Source organism: Artibeus jamaicensis, unplaced genomic scaffold (genome assembly GCF_021234435.1).
Source record: "Artibeus jamaicensis isolate MK-2021 breed Jamaican fruit bat unplaced genomic scaffold, CSHL_Jam_final scaffold_1031, whole genome shotgun sequence".
Taxonomy (NCBI): domain Eukaryota; kingdom Metazoa; phylum Chordata; class Mammalia; order Chiroptera; family Phyllostomidae; genus Artibeus; species Artibeus jamaicensis.
In genome coordinates, this window is record NW_026522026.1 from 9,003,857 (window position 1) to 9,023,005 (window position 19,149).

The window sequence follows — 19,149 nt, forward strand, 5'->3', positions numbered from 1 at the left end:
TAAGAACTATTGAAAGGCAAATTTATTATTTTTCCTGTATAAGCCTTAGCATTTTGCTCATTTGTTAATTCTTACATACTCTTCCAAAGTAGTAATTTGCAATATTCTCAAGAGGGATATTGATACTGAGAAATTAGGTATAACTTGGCCTAATTACATGGTCATGAGACAGTCTCATAATTTTCACTGATTATATAATACAGTTAATTACTATTACTGCACTGACAAAGAAATACTTCACAACCTTAAACAGGCGTCATTTCGATAAGATACATATATCATTGTTTTAAGTAGAAATTCAACTATATTTAAAATGGTATATTTAGATAAATATTCTTCATCCTATAAAGTATTTATAGTTAATAATAATATAAATATATTTCTCTATTTCTAGTGTCCCTTTCTAGCAGTTCTTGTCTGGCTCCTTGTGAATGAGTTAATTCTATAATGAATTTTTTTAAAAAAGTTTTTTGTTTCAAATTCTTATAGCCTTTAATATTAAGTCTGATTATTTTGCTAGAAGATCCCCTCAGTTTTGATTAATTACCAATCTATATACTAGAACATTGAGTGGGAAGGGAGAAGGGATAAAATGAATAATAGAATAATAAAATTTTAGAGCTGTGAGAAATATTAATGATAATCTCTTTTCATCTTTCCCTGCCCCAATGCCACCAACCAAGGAAGCTTTTTTTAAAGGACTTTTTTGAAATGAGGAAATTGAATCCCAGGGAAATTAAATGATCTCTCTCCAAGGCCATCCAACAAGATAATAGCGAAGTCACACCAGTCAGAGAGCCTGGGTGATAAGCCCAAGACTTCAAACCCTACCCAGTTTTACTTCCTAATTATTCCTGCAGCAGTGAAATCTCTGGAGCTGCTTGGGCATTGTGGAAGTACAATTTGTTTTCAAATACTGACAACAAATATTCTCTATTACACACTTCTTGATAAAATGATGAGGAATTCTCTAGATGTTGCTAAAGCCTTTTATTTGAATCCTCTAAATATTCTTAATACCATTTATCTTATTTAATATCCAAGGTAAGGAAGTAGGAAACTCTTGTTTGCATTATCACTAAAGTCACATGGTCTACAGTATTAATAACACTTCAGAAAGCATATTGAAGAAAGTATACTGACTGAAAAATTATATTGACTGAAAAAGCTTATCTAGTAAGCATCTACTATTGTCATCATGAAAACATATCCCTAAGTTATTTTCTCTTTCATATAATCAAATAATTGATTTTCATAAGACTCCATCATTTTAAAAATGTATTAGAGCATTGTTGTCATTTCTAGATCATTCTAGGAAGGTTAATTTGGGGAAATGTCTAAACATTTATTTTGACACACAGGAATCATTACTTCCATAATAAAGCCAGAATTTCTGTGTGGTATATTTAGCTAGATATTGCTACGGAAACACGTAAAGCTAAATATATTTTCTGTGCAAAAACAAATGGGGTGGGTCATGGTAGTTGAACTATTTCTCTGGTAAGTTAAAGAGCATGGGTGTTACTGGAAAGGGGCGAAGGTGAGATGAGGGTAAAAGGCAGAGGGAACTTGGGTGTTATGGGTGGTGTTTGACGTCCCTCACAAAGAAGGACACAGAGCAGGTGTGACAAAACCTTCATTACTGCCATTTGTGCATGGCGGGCACACCGGTGTTTATCCTTTCATATTTTATACATTTCTTAAAAAAACAAAAGAATTTATAATCAAACTTGGATATTTCCACAGAGCTATACTGCATAATCTTAAACTATATTTAAAGCTTAGACTTGAAGGCAATATATAACAGTATATTTATTGTTCTACCTATTTTCTGCTCACTGATCAGTCACCTTTATACAATAGAACAGTCAACAGTACAGAGAATTTTATTTGGTCCCACCGTACAAAATACTATGTGAAAAGTTCATTAAAGGAAATTACGCATCTCACGTAGTTGATCAAAATTAGCCTCTCTCTTGCTTTTTGCTATGACAGTGTGTGTCCCCTCTCAGACAGAGATGTGTGTTGTGAATAAACACACCAAATAGCTTTGATTCTTAACTGAAGCCTGCTTTAAAGTCAAATCTCCCACAGTCCAACACCACTAGCATATGATTAATGTTTCGAAGGCCTGGAATTAACTGGTGATAATTTTAGAATCTATAATTATTCACATAATTGTGTATAATTAGCTGTTGCTGAAGAGTGGTCAAGAACGAAAGGCAAAAGGGGGTTGAAAATATGGACAAAATGTCCCTGTTAGTGGAATGGACCATTTACTTCAGGTCCATTGGGAGACCCAAGGTGTGTGTTCTGGGAAGTGTTCGGATGAGTAGGTGGGGTGGAAGGACTGCTCTTGCTTGTCCGGGTAGACTTTGGAAAGAGTTGGAGGAAAAGAGGAGTTTTCTGGCCCAGACTACCGCTCAGTGATTTTAAAGAGAGTTTCCCCTAAGAAAATGTATGTAAAGCAACAGGCCTAAGGAAGACCAAGGCCTTTTCCATGGAGGTATGAATTTAACACCTTTCATGGGATGAAAGTCGTAACAAAGGATCAAATGAAATGTCTCTCACTCTGGATAAGTTTCCCCAACTAATAACGCATTCATCTTAAGTTCTAGTTTTTATAAAGAATTGATAAAAACTTTATAAAATGCCTAGCTTCCTAAGTTAAAAGTTGAACACAAACTGTTACAAAAGGCAGTCATGAACCCAAACTTTCTAAATTTCAAAATACCAACAAGCTGTATATTTTTCCCAAAACAGTTAAACTAGGACATGCTGATTTGAAAATATCTCTAAACAGATGCAACTTTTTTAAGCCCTACTCCAGCTTTTGCACTAAGGCTAATGGCAGAGCTATATACCATGTTTTGGATTCACAACAGACAACAAAATATAAATGAATGTGAATTTGTTCTGTACTTTTCATGAAGCCATCTTTTAAAGTATATCACAATGACATAAGCTCCAGGAACGTCTCACCTAACAAGCAAGGTTATCTATTAAGTTTCATAAATTTTTATAATTTTTAGGGTTTTTTACTTTCCTTCCCTCCCTCCCCCCTCCCTCCCTCCCATCCTTCCTTCCTAGATCAGCAAACTACATAGTGGTGAAAATTTTTTACTCCAAATCTCAAAGAAGAAGGAATGTCTAAACCTGTTAAACAAGAGTCCTTTTAGGAAAGAACATCCAGTGTATTGAAAAGTCATTTGTGGAAAAGGTGGCAGAACTTGTTCCAGAGCACACAAAATGAAGGAAGAAGTGCACAACAGGACAGACTGTTCAGAGTACACAGTGGGCAGGACTAGAAAAGGAGCACCTAGCCAGTATTGCAAAGGGACTCTGGTCAGTGTGGGAACAAATACAGAGCATCCCATAAAACTTGGCTCTCCATCAGAGAAGTTAACATCTCAAATTCTTAGTTTCCTCAACTGGAAAATTTGGGGTGGACTGAATTATATGACTTCAGAGATGTCTTCTAGCTGCCAAAAGCTACTTCATATTATGACTTTTTTAATTGTCAGTTTTTAGTCCAGTTCCATCTGGATACATTAGAATGGAGCCAGGAGGCTTGAGGAAACCCAGAAGTGATAGACATAACCCAACCCCAGTGATTTTATGACTCTTGGCATTCTTGCCCTAGAGTTCAATGTCTGCAGTACAATAGTGATTATGATGCTTGTGAGTGTCCCTACGGATCTGCTTTCACTTTTCTCTAAGGTTTGGCTGATCTTAGAGGCCAGGGCTGCAACTAACTGTACCATGGCACAGTGATGCCTCTGCTTTGGGTTTGACTAAGGAGACTTGAGATTTAACTGTGATAATGAGAGATCTATTTCTGGGACTAATTTCTTATCCAAAGGATATGCATTCCATACAGGGTTACCAACCATCCCAATTTCTTCAGGACTGTGCTGGTTTTAGCACCAAAAAGCCCTAGTTTTGGGCAAACCCTCAGTTCCAGGCAAATCGAGATGGTTGGTCACCCTAATTCCAAAAATATTTACTGAGAATCTACTGTGGGCCAAGCCCTAGAAAAGGCACTGGGAACCCCTTGAGAACAAATTAGACAAGGCTCTTGCTATCATGGGGATAACATCCAGGTGGGTAAGACAGACATTATACAAGGAAAAAATAAATAGTCAATTGTTACAGACAGTGATAATTACTGGGATGAGGACAGCTGTGGGGCCCTGCTTAGGGAAAGGTAGAGACACCTCTCAGAGTAAGTCCTGAAGGATGAGGAGTTAGGTATGAGTACTGCCAGGACAGGTTAGTTCTAGGTCATTGCTAAGAATGAAGAGGCACTTCAAAAAGAATGTATCACTCTCTAAAATTATCTTATTTACCACTTATGTATTTACTATTGAAATTATATTTAGAAAAGGTTCTGATAGAATAATTAGAATAAAAAGTGCATGAGTGAAGGTCTTATATATGACTCCTATGCCTACAAGAATACTTAGTGCTTAACACATACTGAATAAATAAATGAGTGAAAATATTGCTACCTTTTGACTTACTATGTAGCTTCCTAAACTCACTTTTCCTTTTCTCGACCAGCCCATCCATAAAACAGATGGAGTTACAGATCTTATGGGCCCTGGAACACTCATAAGCTCTAAAGCAGAAGCTGTTCTGAGCAGTCTGTGCACACCAGCTCCAGGTGAGATTGCTGGAGCCCTTTCCTTTGCTCCGTGCGCATGTATTGGCTCATAAGGTGTTAGGTGCTTTGCTACCTAAGTTGAGGAGAGATTTATCTCATAGTTTCAAGCTTCAGCTTTATGATAAGCAGCCTCAAACAGTGATTTGGTTGTAGTATTACTAATTAAAAGAAGGCAAAGGTCAAACAAACTCACCATTTCCATCAGGAAATTTCTCACCACCTCCAGAAAAGCTACCCCTTATGACCTTCTAAGTTCTGTCTATGGTATCTTTTTCTCAGGGCTGAGACCTCAAAGTTCTCTTGGCCTCTTTATTTGAGCTTGTTACCTGCATTAAGTCCACAGCTATATCCTCTCATTTTCAACCCCCAAAATTCTCCTTACCATTCCTTGCCATTTCTGGTCCCATTGCACTCAGAGATTAGAGAAACAGCCACCTACTTGATTGCCAGCCCCTGCCCCATCACTAAGATAGATACAGATACACATATACTGCCAGAATAGGTTCTCTATGATATGTGGCATCTCAGGAAATTGAACTACTCATTTGCTCCAAAATTGCCAGTGGTTTGCTCTATTGAAACAATCAAGGTTAGCAACCAATATTTCCAATCTTACCTTTTTTAAATGTATTTTTATTTTACTATTTTTAGAAAAATGAACATACATTTTATTACATAGAAACAAATACTAAAAAAATTCCCCACAAAAGACGCTATTCTCTCATCTCCCCATTTCCTTCCTCTTCTTCAACACCCCTGATACAAAGGACATTATTACACCTTATTAAAACTTCACCCAGGCGTCCATTCAGTGTTCCACCTGTGTATTCTTCCGAGTTTGCAAGCTGCACGTTCACGTAGCCATCTACAGATGCCAGGTAGCCTTGTACTCCATTCCCCACTCAAGTTTCACTGTTCCTGGCTTTCCTGTTAATCCATTGAGGAAAGGTTCGGGACTGAGGGGCAAACGCATCCTGACAACAAACAAATGCTGCAGGCTACTCTCCGCCCGCCCAGGTCTCGTCTGTCTCTCCTGACTGGAGCACCTGGAGCAGAGCCCAAATCATGGAGCTTTAAAAGAGATGCTTATTTTTACTTTTACATGCATAAAAATCCAATCGAGTGAGCTGCTTGTCTATGTTTTCCCATTTCTATGATTTTTATCATACTATTCCATTTACCTGGAATAAACTTTCATAGTCCCAAGATATAGTGTAAATTGCTCTTTCTGCCTACATGTTTTATTTTTTAAAGATTTTCTTTATTTACTTTTGAGAGACAGGAAGTTAGGGAGAAAAAAGGGAGAGAAACATCAATGTCTGAGAGATGCATCCATTGGTTGCCCCTCACATACCCCCAAATGGGGACCTGAACTGCAACCCAGCTATGTGCCTTGACTGGGAATTGAACCAACAACCTTTTGGCTCATAGGCCAGAACTCAATCCATTCAGCTACACCAACCAGAGCTAGAGACACATTAAAATTATCTTAATTTTAAGTTCCTATAGGGAATTTTTAATACCTTGCACAGCCATAGTAATGAATCATAAACTATCATACTGATGATTTAATACTGCAAACACATTTTTGAACACAAGTTGCATTCTCCTGTAATAGTGGAAAATTGTAAGAGTGGGGAATTATTACCCACCCCACCATTCTTTTGACATTGTTTCTGTAAGTGCTGACTCTGACTAATATGTAGCTTATGGACAAACATCATCTTTGTATAAGAATCCCAGGAACTAGCTTCAAAAAATACAGACTTTGACCTTTAGGCAACCCAGCTCCAGAAGATTTGCTGACCTTCAACCATGGAGTCAGGATGATGTAAAACCAAGATATGTGAATCCAGGATGACTGAACAAGGATGCTACACACCAGATCATCACTTGCCTTATTGAAATGGACTGTGCTTGTCTGCATGTAGAGAACTTTTCAACCCCCCCTTTATCTCTTTGTTCTAGTCCCCTCTCCTTCCCGATAAAAAACCTCTTTCCACTGAAAGGTGGAGATGGGTTTTGAGACACTAGTTCCCCATCTTCTCAGAAGATGGACATTGTGATGTGAGTCCCAACTTCTAGGTTACCAGCACCAGAAAATAAACCATTTTTCTTTACATCAGTACCTGCCTCTCGAGTACTGGCTTTCATAGCAGCAGGCAGCTGGACCTGATTTCGGTTACTATTTCTGGTGACTCTGACAGGACTATATGAATCCTAGTAAGGCCTGGAGGGCCCAGGATGGGGGATTCCAGATGCTTGTGTCAGATTTACCCCATTGCAAGGACTGTAGGAATTTCCCAGCAGCTGTCAAGAGTTCTTTATATCAAGAACTCTTCCTGTGCTTTCACTCAAGGCAGCAGCAACCTTTAAATACTTAGCTAGTGGAAGGAAATGGTTTGTTGGTGGGCTGACAAGCGCAGCCTGGTTAAGTTCCTGGTGCCACTGCCCCACCACTCAGGTTCTCTGAACCATTTGGGATTCTGTAAGAATCAGTAGGCACCACTGGGCAGTAGGCATGGCTCAGTGACAAGAAAAAAAATCCCAGCCCCCCAGTGTCAGATTTGGTTGGAGTACCCTTGGTTTTGTTTGGGATATTGTTTGCTTTTCTTGTTACATACTGCTTCTTAATTATCTGTTAGTTTTGTTTCTTTGTTCCTTCATGGGAGAATGTCAGGTTCTGTTTGTGTTTGAGGGCTTCATCTGTCCATTTTGGTTACACTTGCTTTGTTTGCTTTCTCCTTCTCCTCCTCCTCCTCCTTCTTCCTCGCCTTCTTCTTATTATTATCCATTTTCGCTTTGTTTGCTTCCTTGTCTTTATGGAGTTTGGTGTAGTCTTTGCTATTTTGTACACACCAGAAATCCTCTGTCTCCATGATTTGGGCTTCCTGCATTTGGACTTCATTAAGTCATTTGTGGTACTGGTGGGTGGGTGTGAGATAAGATTCTAAGGCAATTCTCAGAACCTCCTCTTAAAGCATTTAGTTTGAGAACACTCATGTTTGAAATTTGTCTTTGCTTTGGATTTTGTATTTGCTTCTGTTTTGAAAAGTAGCAACTCAGTCTCAATCTTGAGTTGTTTTGGCAAGGTCTGCTAAATGGGATAAGATCTCTTATGTGCAAGCTTTTAGGTTGTTACATAATAAGGACTCCAGTCAGAAAGGATTTAAATTGATGGTTTAACGAGGTGGAGAGATCTTACTCCCTTCTCAGACAGTAAAACTCAGAAGAAAAAGGAATGAAGGAAAGGGATTACAGATAGGAAGAACATTAGGGGAGAAATTCTCAAGAAAAGAAATGGAAATGGGGAGAAGGGAATAAGAAAGAAAAAGAAAAGGCACATAGATAAATGGTAAAGCAGAGTAATGATTTTAATGACAAATGAAAAAGCCAAAAGGTCCCTTTGACTTCCCAAAACCAATTGTTATTTCCCAAAAGAAACCCCAGGTATAATTGACAGTGGGAAACAAATTAATTGATTTCTCATTCTGATACACTTTCATCTATAATACTGGTTTTTATCTTAAAATATTTTTAGGAAAAAGTCAGATTCCTTTGTCAGTTGCATAGTAGTCTAATCTATAACCATGTCATTGTATGTTTTTTGTTGTTTTGAGACAGTCATTGTTTTACATTTGTAAAAATATTACATCTTCTGACTTATTCTAGAATATGACTTTCTGAGAATAAATTTTCAGATCATACCTTTAAAATAGATGAGAATATATGAGGCTCTGGGAAATGACTAGGATCATAGTGATGCTGGTGGATAATTAGGATAAACAAGAATTGATTCTGAGACTGAATGAACTGAGAATAATTATTGTTCTTGTGAATTTGTGAAAAATATTGCTGATTAAAAAATCTTGTTTGTTTTCATAGAGCAATTTGGTAAATTATAGCAATATTGAAGCATTTATATTTTTCTCTTTACTTGAACCCTCCAGAATTTGAAAACTTTTAATGAGTATTATTATTTTCTTGGCAATATATTTGATTGCATAAATTCAATAGGGATCTGATTTCTTCCACTTTTTGATTGTGGATTTATTAGCCAAGAATTTGACTGGAATTTCCTGTCTTGGAGAGACATGCCTAAATTCTGGATGTCAGAAGAAAGCTTTAAGAAATGAATATTTATTTTGAAAGCCAAGAAAAGCCCCTTGTAGAAATGGTCTGGTATTTTGCCTATTTACATGGTTCTTGGCAACCTTTTCAGGTTAGGAGTGAAGGTTGCTTTCCTGGGAGGTCTCAAGAAATAACCTCAAGACATTTTGGGGACCTTGAGAACCTAAGGAACTCCTTTGTACCTGCAGGTATTGCAGGCAAAGTCTGGTGCAATTGTTTGGCATGGCTTCTGTGCTGGGTAGAGCTAATTAAAATTCAGTCTGAAAATTCCTTGTAATGGTCCAGCCAAGTAGATCTAAGAGAGCATATATGATCAATTCCTGTTGTGTTCATGCAAATAATCAGGCTGAATTGAAACTGGACTTAATGCAGTAAATGAGTTGGTTTTTATTAGACTCTTTGATATAAATGAGGGAGATGTTAGGAGAAAAAATGTATTTCAATAAAATATATCATACACAATTGTGAATATTATACTCTAGTTCAGTTAATTGTCTGCAACATGTTACTTTTCATTTATAAACAAGACTGGATCCTGAAGTTTTTTAGTTTTCTGAAGTGTTTTGGCTACCACCATCTAAATTCAGCGGATAGGATAGAAAAAATGACAGTGGAGATTTGTAACAGTGGGGAATTATAACCCACCCCATCATTTTTTTGACAGTATATCTGTAACTGCTAACTCTAACTAATATGTAGCTTATAGATAAACATCATCTTTGTGCACAAATCCTAGGAATTAGCATCAAAATATACAGACTCAGACCTTTAGGCCTCCCAGCTCTAAGAGCTTTTCCAACCTTCAACCATGGAGTCAGGATGATGTAAAACCAAAATATGTGAATCCAGGAAAACTAAACCGGTGATACGCTCTGGACTGTCATGTGCCTTATTGAAGTAGACTGTGCTCATCTGCACATAGAGTACTTTTCAAACTCCCACTCTCATCTCTCTGTTCTGTTCCCCTCTCCCTCCTTGTAAAAAAACCTCTGCCTCCACTGAGCTGTGGAGATGGACTTTGAGACATGAGTCCCTCATCTTCCCAGGGAAAGGTTTGACATATGAGTCCCCCATCTGCTGGATGGCTGGCACCTAAAAATAAGTCACTTTTCTTTACATCGGCACCTACCTCTTGAGTATTGACTTCTGTAGTGGCAAAGAGATGGACCTGCTTTTGATTTTAATTCTATTGTAGGTTTTAAGGATTCAAAGCGATGGTCCCTGACACTAAGTTGATTGCTAATGTATATGATTGAAGGATTCAGCACTGGCAATCACTTTGAGCATTAGAGGGTTTTCTATACAAGCAGGAATCATATGCAGCCATTCAAATTAAATGGTGGTATAGGGTGACTAACATATATTGAGCATTTACTACACGCCAGGGGTTGTACCAAGTGCTTTTTATTTTTATTATTATTTTTTTAATATTAAATTTTATTTAGTTACTTTTCAAGTACATTTTTTTATCTATTTTTCCCATCCCACCCTACCCCCCCCAAGTGCTTTTTATATACATATATTTATTTACTCTGCATAACAATCATATAAAGTCCTTAGTATTATCTCCACTTTTATAGAAGAGGAAATTGAAGCTGGGGAAGTTTTTAAATACTGGCTAAGAACAAGCCCCTAATACACAACACAGCCAAGACTGGATCCAGATGGGCCTGACTCTGTGGTCTTTGTAGGACAAGGAGTACACAGTCTATAGAGCTGACACATAAATGTCAGGGGGATTTTCATTGTAATGGGTACTATATTTGAATTAAATCCAAAGCTTATGTGCTTTCCTTAACCACAAAAATGGCTGTGGTAACATTTAGGGGCAGAGCAATGCTACATAATGATCAAGATCAACCACAACGGAAACAGAAAGAACTTGGTTCAAATCTTGACTCAGTGTGAACTTGAACAAGTTGTTTAATCATTACAAGCTTCAGTTTTCTCACTTGTGAAATTAAAATAATAATGCTCATTTTAAAAGAGAAATAATATCATGCTTCAGTACAGTATCTGGAACATAGAGTTCACTCAATAAATGGTAATTAAATAAATGTAATTATCATTCCATTCAGCATCCTCTTTTATCCTTAATACTTCAGCCTCTGCCAAACTCCTTTCAAAGGTATGACTATATTTGCTCATCTATTTGTGAGACTCAATTTAGTGTTGTTAAAGAACCATTTAAAAGTTGCTGCCACCCTTAAATACTTTAGCATCCAGCTCTGAAATATATAAATATTCTTGTACTTAGATATTTATATACTTAAGCTCCTAAGAAAATAAACAATATTAACTAATATCATTTAACTTCTAGTGTATATATATAAATATTTAAATTTCCTTTTTAAAATTTATTTTTATTATATTTTTCCATTACCAATTATCTCCCTTATATTCTCTTCCACCTCCGCCCATCCCTCCACCCCCTCCACCCACAGTCACCACACTGTTATTCATGTCCACCACTAGTCCCTTTTCTTTTTTGCTTAATCCCTCTAGTCCCTAACTAAACACCCACCCCTCCCCGGAGCTGCCAGTCTGCTTTCTATGAGTCTGTCTCTACTTTGCTTGTTACTTTAGCTTGTTCATTAGAGTCCACAAATAAATAAAATCATATGGAATTTGTCTTTCTCTCACTGGCTTATTTCACTTAGCATAATGTTCTGCAGGTCCATCCATGTGGTCGCAGGGTAAAATTTCCTAAAGTGTTCCCAAAAACTATTCCAAAGGATTTTTTGAAACAGAATGTAATCAAGGTTAATGAGTTACATTTGGCTGTTGTTTCTTTTTCTCTTTTTCACATTGTGTCTGTCCCCACTCCATTCTCAGGCTTTTTTGCTTTTCATGACATTGTCTTTTCTGAAGACAGCAGACCACTTATCTTTGAGAAATTACTGCTTTCTGGATTTGTCTGATATTATTCCTCAAGGTGCCAATTTAACTTGTTCTTCTGTCCTTTAAGTTATCTATACATTGGACTACTGCTTTTTAGTTAAACATCGTAGCAAGAATGATTCAGAGTTGATGCTGTGCAGTTCATATTACATCACATAAAAATTTCCATGACCATTTCCTCTTCAAAATATTTTGTGGTTTTCTCACTCTATCTGGGGTATGGCTAGACCAACCAGTGGTTTTCCACTCTGCCTTCACTTTAGAATCTTCTGGGGAGTTTTTAAAAACATTTCTTACTGAGTTGCACCCCTAGAATTTCTGGCCTAGGGCAGGCATGGGTATTTTGGCAAAGCCTTCCCCGGTATTCTATTGTAATCAGGCTAAAGAGTGACTGGTTTACAACACAGACTCTGAAAGCAACAAGCACATATTCCTTATTTACTAATAGATATTTTCAGTATTCAGGAGAATGCCTGACTCTCAATTACTGCTCAATAATACATACAAAATGAATCTTCAACATATAGGCAACCAATCTTCCCATTATACTATAACTTTTTTCTTTTCTTCTGAATTTGTATTATGAAGACAATAAGTTAATTTTATAGCTGGTTTAATAAGGACATGCCACAATTTTCCAAATTTTGAAAACTGTATGTTGACTGAAGAAGAATAATTTTCAAACTTCTGAGAGAGGAAAGTGCAACCACTTAGCTATAGTGTTAAATTAATTCAGTTGCAGACAATTCCATTTTTTTTCTTTTCACATTACCAGTTCTTCCAGTTCTTATTGTGAGGACTGGTGAAATTATTCTAAAATTACTTACAGAGAAAGAAAGACTGGGAGTTTCTCTTAGTTGTAGTTGCTTCTTTCAAATATATTGAGCAAATTTCAACCAGGTGGGGGAGAGCAATAGAAAAAGAAGGAATATATGTAGCTTCCATTTGCTCAAATTCAAGCGTGGCCAAATCTTAAAAACAGAGTAATTTGTTAGGACTTGCCAAAACTAACCATCTGTAGTTTCAAATATAAAAAAAAAGATAAAAATGGCCTCCTTTTACTAAAAAAAGGAGCTTACCCCATAGTAAATTTAGGACATAGAAACTGTATACTTATTTACTGTACTTCTACTAAGTGGAAATCATCAATAACCTAAGAGAAAATCAGCAAAGGGTACGATCATACAGTTTGTATTAAAAAAACCTTTTACACAGATGGAAGATGCTCAATCTGACTCACTAACAAAAATATGAATAAAAACTATACTGAGAACTTTTCCTTTAACTCATCAGATTAGCAAAAAATCCATTGTCGTGGAGGATTATGAATGCATGTACCTTTTGAACCAACAATACCAGACAAAGAAAATTATCCTATAGATACATACTAATTGTCGTGTGAAATAACACATGAAAGGTAGATGAAAGCAACTAATTGTCTTAAGTTTTGATATATTCACAGAATAAAACACTTTGCAAGTATAATAGAAAATACTAAGGAAATTGTCCTGACATGGAATGCTCATTGTGCTGTTTAGTAAAAGAGGTATAGATTACTATGTAGTGTATGCTATAAGATAGATAAAAGAAGAAAAAAAAGAAGCAACACATATTTGTACTATTTATGTATTATTTTTTACATAAAAACTTGGGAGGCAGATAGACAGAGGTGCTAAGTGGTTAGCTATTTGACAGAAACAACTGAAACTAGGTAGGTGGTAGAGAGGGAGAGGGAGAAAGAGGAAGGAGACCTTTCACAAGACACCTCTTCATATTTTATGGTGTTTGAAGTATGTGAATATATGTGCATTCAAAAATTTAAGTATTCCTGAGAAGCCCTATCAAACCTCCTGGGAAAATACATTTTTAAAAAATTAGAAAATATCCCAGATATTTTTATAGTCCTTATTCTTGTTGTGGAGTGTCAGAGTCAATGCTATTACTTCTCAGTTTCATGAAAAAATGAAAGTGAAATTTTGCATACTTCTCATACACTCAGACCTAAAACATGGACTCAGGAAAAACCTCAGAAGAAAACTTACCAAGATAATTTCCAATCCTGAGTTTTGTTGTTCCACAGAAATTAAAAGTTTTGACATAATAGGACTCTCATTTAAACATGTCCTATTTAAAGTCCAAGCAGACCACTGTTGAAAGATAGCCATCCCAGAGCTAGTGCTTACATGAAACTGAAGTGATATTGCCAAAGTAAAACTAGCCTCTCTCTGCCACGGACTGTCCATGGAATCTCCAGGAGACAGGGCTATCTGACAGCATGATAGGGGAAGTCCATCTAAGAAAAAAAGAGATTCTTTCTTCACAGACCAATCAATAAAAGTGAAAGGAATTTTGGGTTATTCATTTCGCTCTTAGCATCTAATACTTTCAGTTATCACTTTACTTTTTTGTGCTTTCTGTTACAAAAAAGCACGGGGCCTTTGTTGTAGCACCAGTGCTTTGCCAGTGCAGTGCATACAGGGGGTGTGTCGTAAAAGCCTGATGCACCACAGTAGAATAAATTGGTGTTCTAGGGTTTTTGTGACTTACCAAATATATATGTCTTTTCTCAGCTCATTTTTCTCTGAAAATGGAGTAACAGTGGCTAACTGGAATACCTCAGAGTTTTGATCTAGTCACTAAGTAATACAAAAAATATATAAGCCTTTAGAAAGTATAAACTGAAAATAGTACTATTATAACTTCTATTATGACACAGATGTAAAGAGAAAGAAACAAAAGGACTCCAGGGTATGTTTCATGGAGAAGTGGTCTCATTTTTACAGATGAGCTAAAGGAAACGTAGATATGTTAAATAACTTGCTCAAAATCACATAGCAAGTCAGGAGAAAACTGGAGACAAATTCTCATTAAGCTGTTTTGCCTGAATGTCTCATTCTCCTACTCTACTTTTATTATATTGAGCCTTGAGAACACATGGAAAATGAGAAGGAAAAAGCCACTTGATGACTTGGGTCTTGGGGAGGCTGAAAAAACACTGAAGAAGTTATCAGAGAAGGCATAAAAGGAGAGCAAAATACTGGTGAAGCCCTGACTGAAATGGCTATAAAAGGAAAATAAGACGGGAGGGGGGGCTCATACAAAACTGACTTTTACTAAGCATTTGTGACTTACCAGTTTTTAGAAAGTCATCTTATTTAACCATCACAATCTAATTAGTGGCATCTCTATTTTCTGGCTGAGGAAACAGACAAGAAGTAGTTAACAGATTCACGCAAGACCAGATAGCTAATTGGTGGCAGAGTTATGATGAAATCTGGGACTAGGAAACACCACTGGGTATGGCCCCTCATTACTCTTCTCATTCCACAATTATACCTGAAACCTATATAATCTTACTAACCATTGTCATGTCACCCCAATCATTTCAATAATAATATCATGCATATATATGTGTATATATGAAGATTATAGAGAATGTGGGTCTCATAGGAGGTTACTACATATTTAAAAATATTTATAATGTGTGTTCAAATTTTTTAAATAATTTACATTCACTAAATATTTTCTTTCTGAACTTGTAGATGAAATATTAGTGAAAATTTCAGGATGGACCCATGTTGTGAATTTTCTACATTAAGAGTGAAAAATCTAGGGCCACTTTCCTAAGATGCACACCTTTAAAATCTTTGAAGAAGGAGCAGAACAGGTGGTTTCAGTCAATGAATAAATACTAACACATAGTATTTTTTGAATAAAAATAGCCTGGAATGTTTTATTTTTCTCTACTAAGTCCCTGAATATATGATAATATCGAACACATAGAACTTTCCAAGTGTACTGCTCTGAGAGGCTACACATTCATTGAATCTTTATAACTTCATGAAGTGCGTTCTATTATCTCTACTTTGCAAATGAGGAAACTGAGACACAAAGAGGTCAAGTACCTTGTCCAAGGTCAAAAGGTTAAAGAATGGTAGAGCTGGAGTTCCAACACAGGCAGTTCAGGTAGCACTCATCAGCGCTGCACAGCATACAGCACTTTGGGTAGTCTGTCACCTAGGACTCCTTTTAAAAAGCAATCTTGCTGCCCAAACTAAAACTCTCAAATTATGCAGTTGGACAGATAAAAACCTCAGTTATTTATTAAGTCATTTGAATATTCATTCATTCATCCATTCAATCTGTACCTCTACTATGTTTCAGGATCAGTAATAGCAAAAATGGATGTGATTTCTGCTATCCTAGAACTGAGAGGCGAGTGGGGAGAAATGCTTAAATCATTTAACTACATGTAAATTGACAAACTCATAATGACTATGAAGAAAGGGTAGATGTCATTAAGATTACAAGAATTTTTAAAAAGGTATCTGTCTTAGTTGAGGGCAGTTCCTGAGGAAGTGCCCTCTGAGCTGGGACCACAAAGCAACAGACCTTGAGTCTTTTAACATTTCTTAACCTCAATCCCCTGTTATAAAATAGGGGCAGTGGATTGCCCTGAAATCCTAGTGAGGTAATGCAGAGGTTGTTTCAGCACGTAGTAAGTACTTAATTAATGATAGCTTTTGGTCTTGTCAATTTCATTTTTTCTCATTATTCCTTGACCAGTATCCAGTTAGAGAACAAGATAAAAGAAACAAACATGTAGAGTTATAACACCCACAAAAGTAGAAAGTACAGGGGAACAAAAGAAAGTATTCTTTAAATGCTACGTAATTTTGTTATAATTTTTAAAAAATGGAGTTCTGCAGTAAAATGAGCAGTATGTTGTAAGTAACCAAAAGGGAAAGTAAACGCATACAGGAAACCTAATGCTTTGTCAGTGCTTCTCTGACACTCCGAGGGTGTTGTCATGATATTGCTTATGTCTGCTGATAGGATGTTCTTCAGTGTTTTTCAGCATTTCTTCCAGTATTAGTCCTGGATTGACTGACTGATATGCTCTTTTGCTCAGAGCTAAATCTTGCAGCACACAGAAGAAAGGGTTCGACTGACTTTCCTTGGATGAGTAAGGGCTGTGGGCATGAGGGGAGAGGACCTGGAGTGCTAAGGAGGAAAGATGTTTCCAAGCTGATACAGGTATCACAGAGGGCTTCCAGCCCAGCTGCTCTCTGCTCTAGCTTAGCAAGGAAAAGAAGGAAAGCATGAGTTGGTAGATATTTATTTACTCTTAGTTCCTGAAATGTGAGCTGTCCTTGGAAGGGCCTCTCAGGGGTTGGGTTAAGTAATGCCACATTTTTCAGACAGAAATTTGCTCATGCCTCCGTGGGGAGGGCACTTCAAAGGTCTAGAGGACACTTGAAAAGGCTGGGAGCCTCACCAGTGACCAGTGTGAAGTTAGACAGCGGTATGTACACTGGAAGTCCCTGAGGACACAGCCAGACCAGCAGAGGGGCGAGGTGCTCCCGGGGGCTGTGCTGATGGGGACAGAGCCCATTCTTATCCAGAATTCTGACTCCACACTGCTTCATGGTGGGGGGGGGGGCAGGGGACAAGCTATGGAGGACAGGAAGGCAGTGTGGAGGGGGACTATGGGAATTGTCCAGGCCCATCTCTTTGTCTGGACTTTAGCTCCCCCCCCCCATTTAACCCAGCTGGTTTTGTCCCCATAGGGTCCAATCCTTGCAACAGCACCTTTCAGGAATTTCCTTGACTCTGGTACTCTGGAAAAAAAGTTTTCTGTCCTTTATTGCTGTTATTTGGGGGCACCTTTAGCCTTGTCATCTCCATCAGTAAAATATTTGCTTTCCCTTAAGTAGTTTAAAAGCAACTAACACATGTGCCTAGCCTCCTTTCTTTCTATTCCTTCTGGGAGAAATTCTAAAATATTAAAGGGAGATAGCTTACAATAGGAGATATGGGACATTAAGTATAGACAGACCTAAAAAGCCATCATTAAATACAAATGGAATTACCATGTTCCCTTTAAACACAATGGTGTTTTTCTCATCATCATGGGTAAACACTGGAGGTGTCTCATGTTTCCAGGGTGATTCCAAGGGGGGCTGACCTTTTATTAAAAAGGTAAGTTTTGCAGCTACAGGTGCATTTCTCCCTTTGTAATTAGACCATTGTGTCTGAGTATTGACCAATGACACAGCAGTATTTTTGCCCTCTCCTCTTCCAAGCACACACATACATGCACAGACTGGACGGAGGGAGCGGTGTATAAAGACCAGTAAAGAAATGAGGCAGGAAGAGAGCTTGACAGGCTTAAGGAGGCAATAAATAGAATCACCACAGCAAGTCCAGGACTGAGAGAAGCAGCTTAAAGGCAAGATTACCTCCAAGCCCCTTTCTCCAGAAGCTCCCTTCGTCAAGTTCCTCATTACACAGGCAAAGAGGGCAGGCAGGTGCTGCTAGGGTTACCAGGGTGGGACTCTACTTTGTTTAAATTCTTAATCTTAAAACCACACAGCAAAGAGGATGCCTTTTCTTCCCTAGAATTTCAAGAATGTGCTTTAAAACATATCTCCTGTGTACGTATAGGCTCTGGGTTATTTACCATGCCTGGCACGGAGTAGGTAGCAAGTAAGTGGTGGTTGAACAAACTATGTCTTTCCTGATGACCAGGGAAATTGACTCCTGTTGCCTTTGCAGGAAAAAAATTTGAATTATCTGTCTCGTGTCAAACATACAATAGGCCCCAGTCATGCAGCTCTTATGGTTGAGGTCTCCAGAAATAGGAAACCACTTTTATTTCTTGACCTATGACTGCTGTGTCTATGACTGCTTATCTCTGGAAATAAAAGGAAAATAAAATCTCTCGAAACAATTTATTTTTTAAAAAGGGCCCCTCCCCCAGCGATGTTTGCTGCCACCTTCTTTTTTTTCTCTGCTTCCTCCTTTCAGCTTGACATCCTCTCAAACGCTACCTGACAGACTACTGCAATCACCCTGTGAATGTAAGTAATTTCCTTATTGACAGCCTCCCATTCCCTCTGACATCTGCCAGCACTCCCTGACACTTGAATAAGCATTAAGACATTAACAGTCTGGCACAGGTTTAAGGGCTGGAATAGTAAATGCTTGGCAGGCCTGCTGCACAAAGCCACATGCACAGAGAGACCCCCACTCACTCAGCTCGGCCGTCCTTCTGGTTAGAAAATGTGGCGGAGCTCAGAGTAAATGCCGATTATTCGCTCCACTGCTCTGGCATTTCGGTGTCTCCTTAGACACACCAGATTGTGAAGGGAAGAGAAAGGAAAGAAAAACAAGAACATGTCTGCTTGTAAGACAGTGTAAGTGAGAAGTGAATGTTCATTAAAAGGCCAGTCTTTACTCATTGGGATGAGTTCATATTTTAGAGATTGACTTAAAATAAGAAGCAAAGTCACGCTCCCCCGACTTAAACATAGAACAACGTGCATCATGTTTTCCTCTGATAATATCAAATTTTCCCCAGATATAAGCTGGCAAACATTATCTTTGTACCACAGATTTCTGAAAGCCAATTTTCAGATCCTCGTACAGAAAATTATTAGGAAAGAACA

General features: G+C 37.7%; 1 protein-coding gene and 1 pseudogene across 1 annotated transcript in view; both read right to left on the minus strand.

Moving 5' to 3' along the window:
• RASGEF1B (RasGEF domain family member 1B) overlaps nucleotides 1-19,149 on the minus strand; it is a 524,372-nt gene that overhangs the window by 42,275 nt on the left and 462,948 nt on the right. The window lies entirely within an intron of this gene.
• LOC119056993 (small nuclear ribonucleoprotein F-like) lies at nucleotides 5,380-5,639 on the minus strand (annotated as a pseudogene).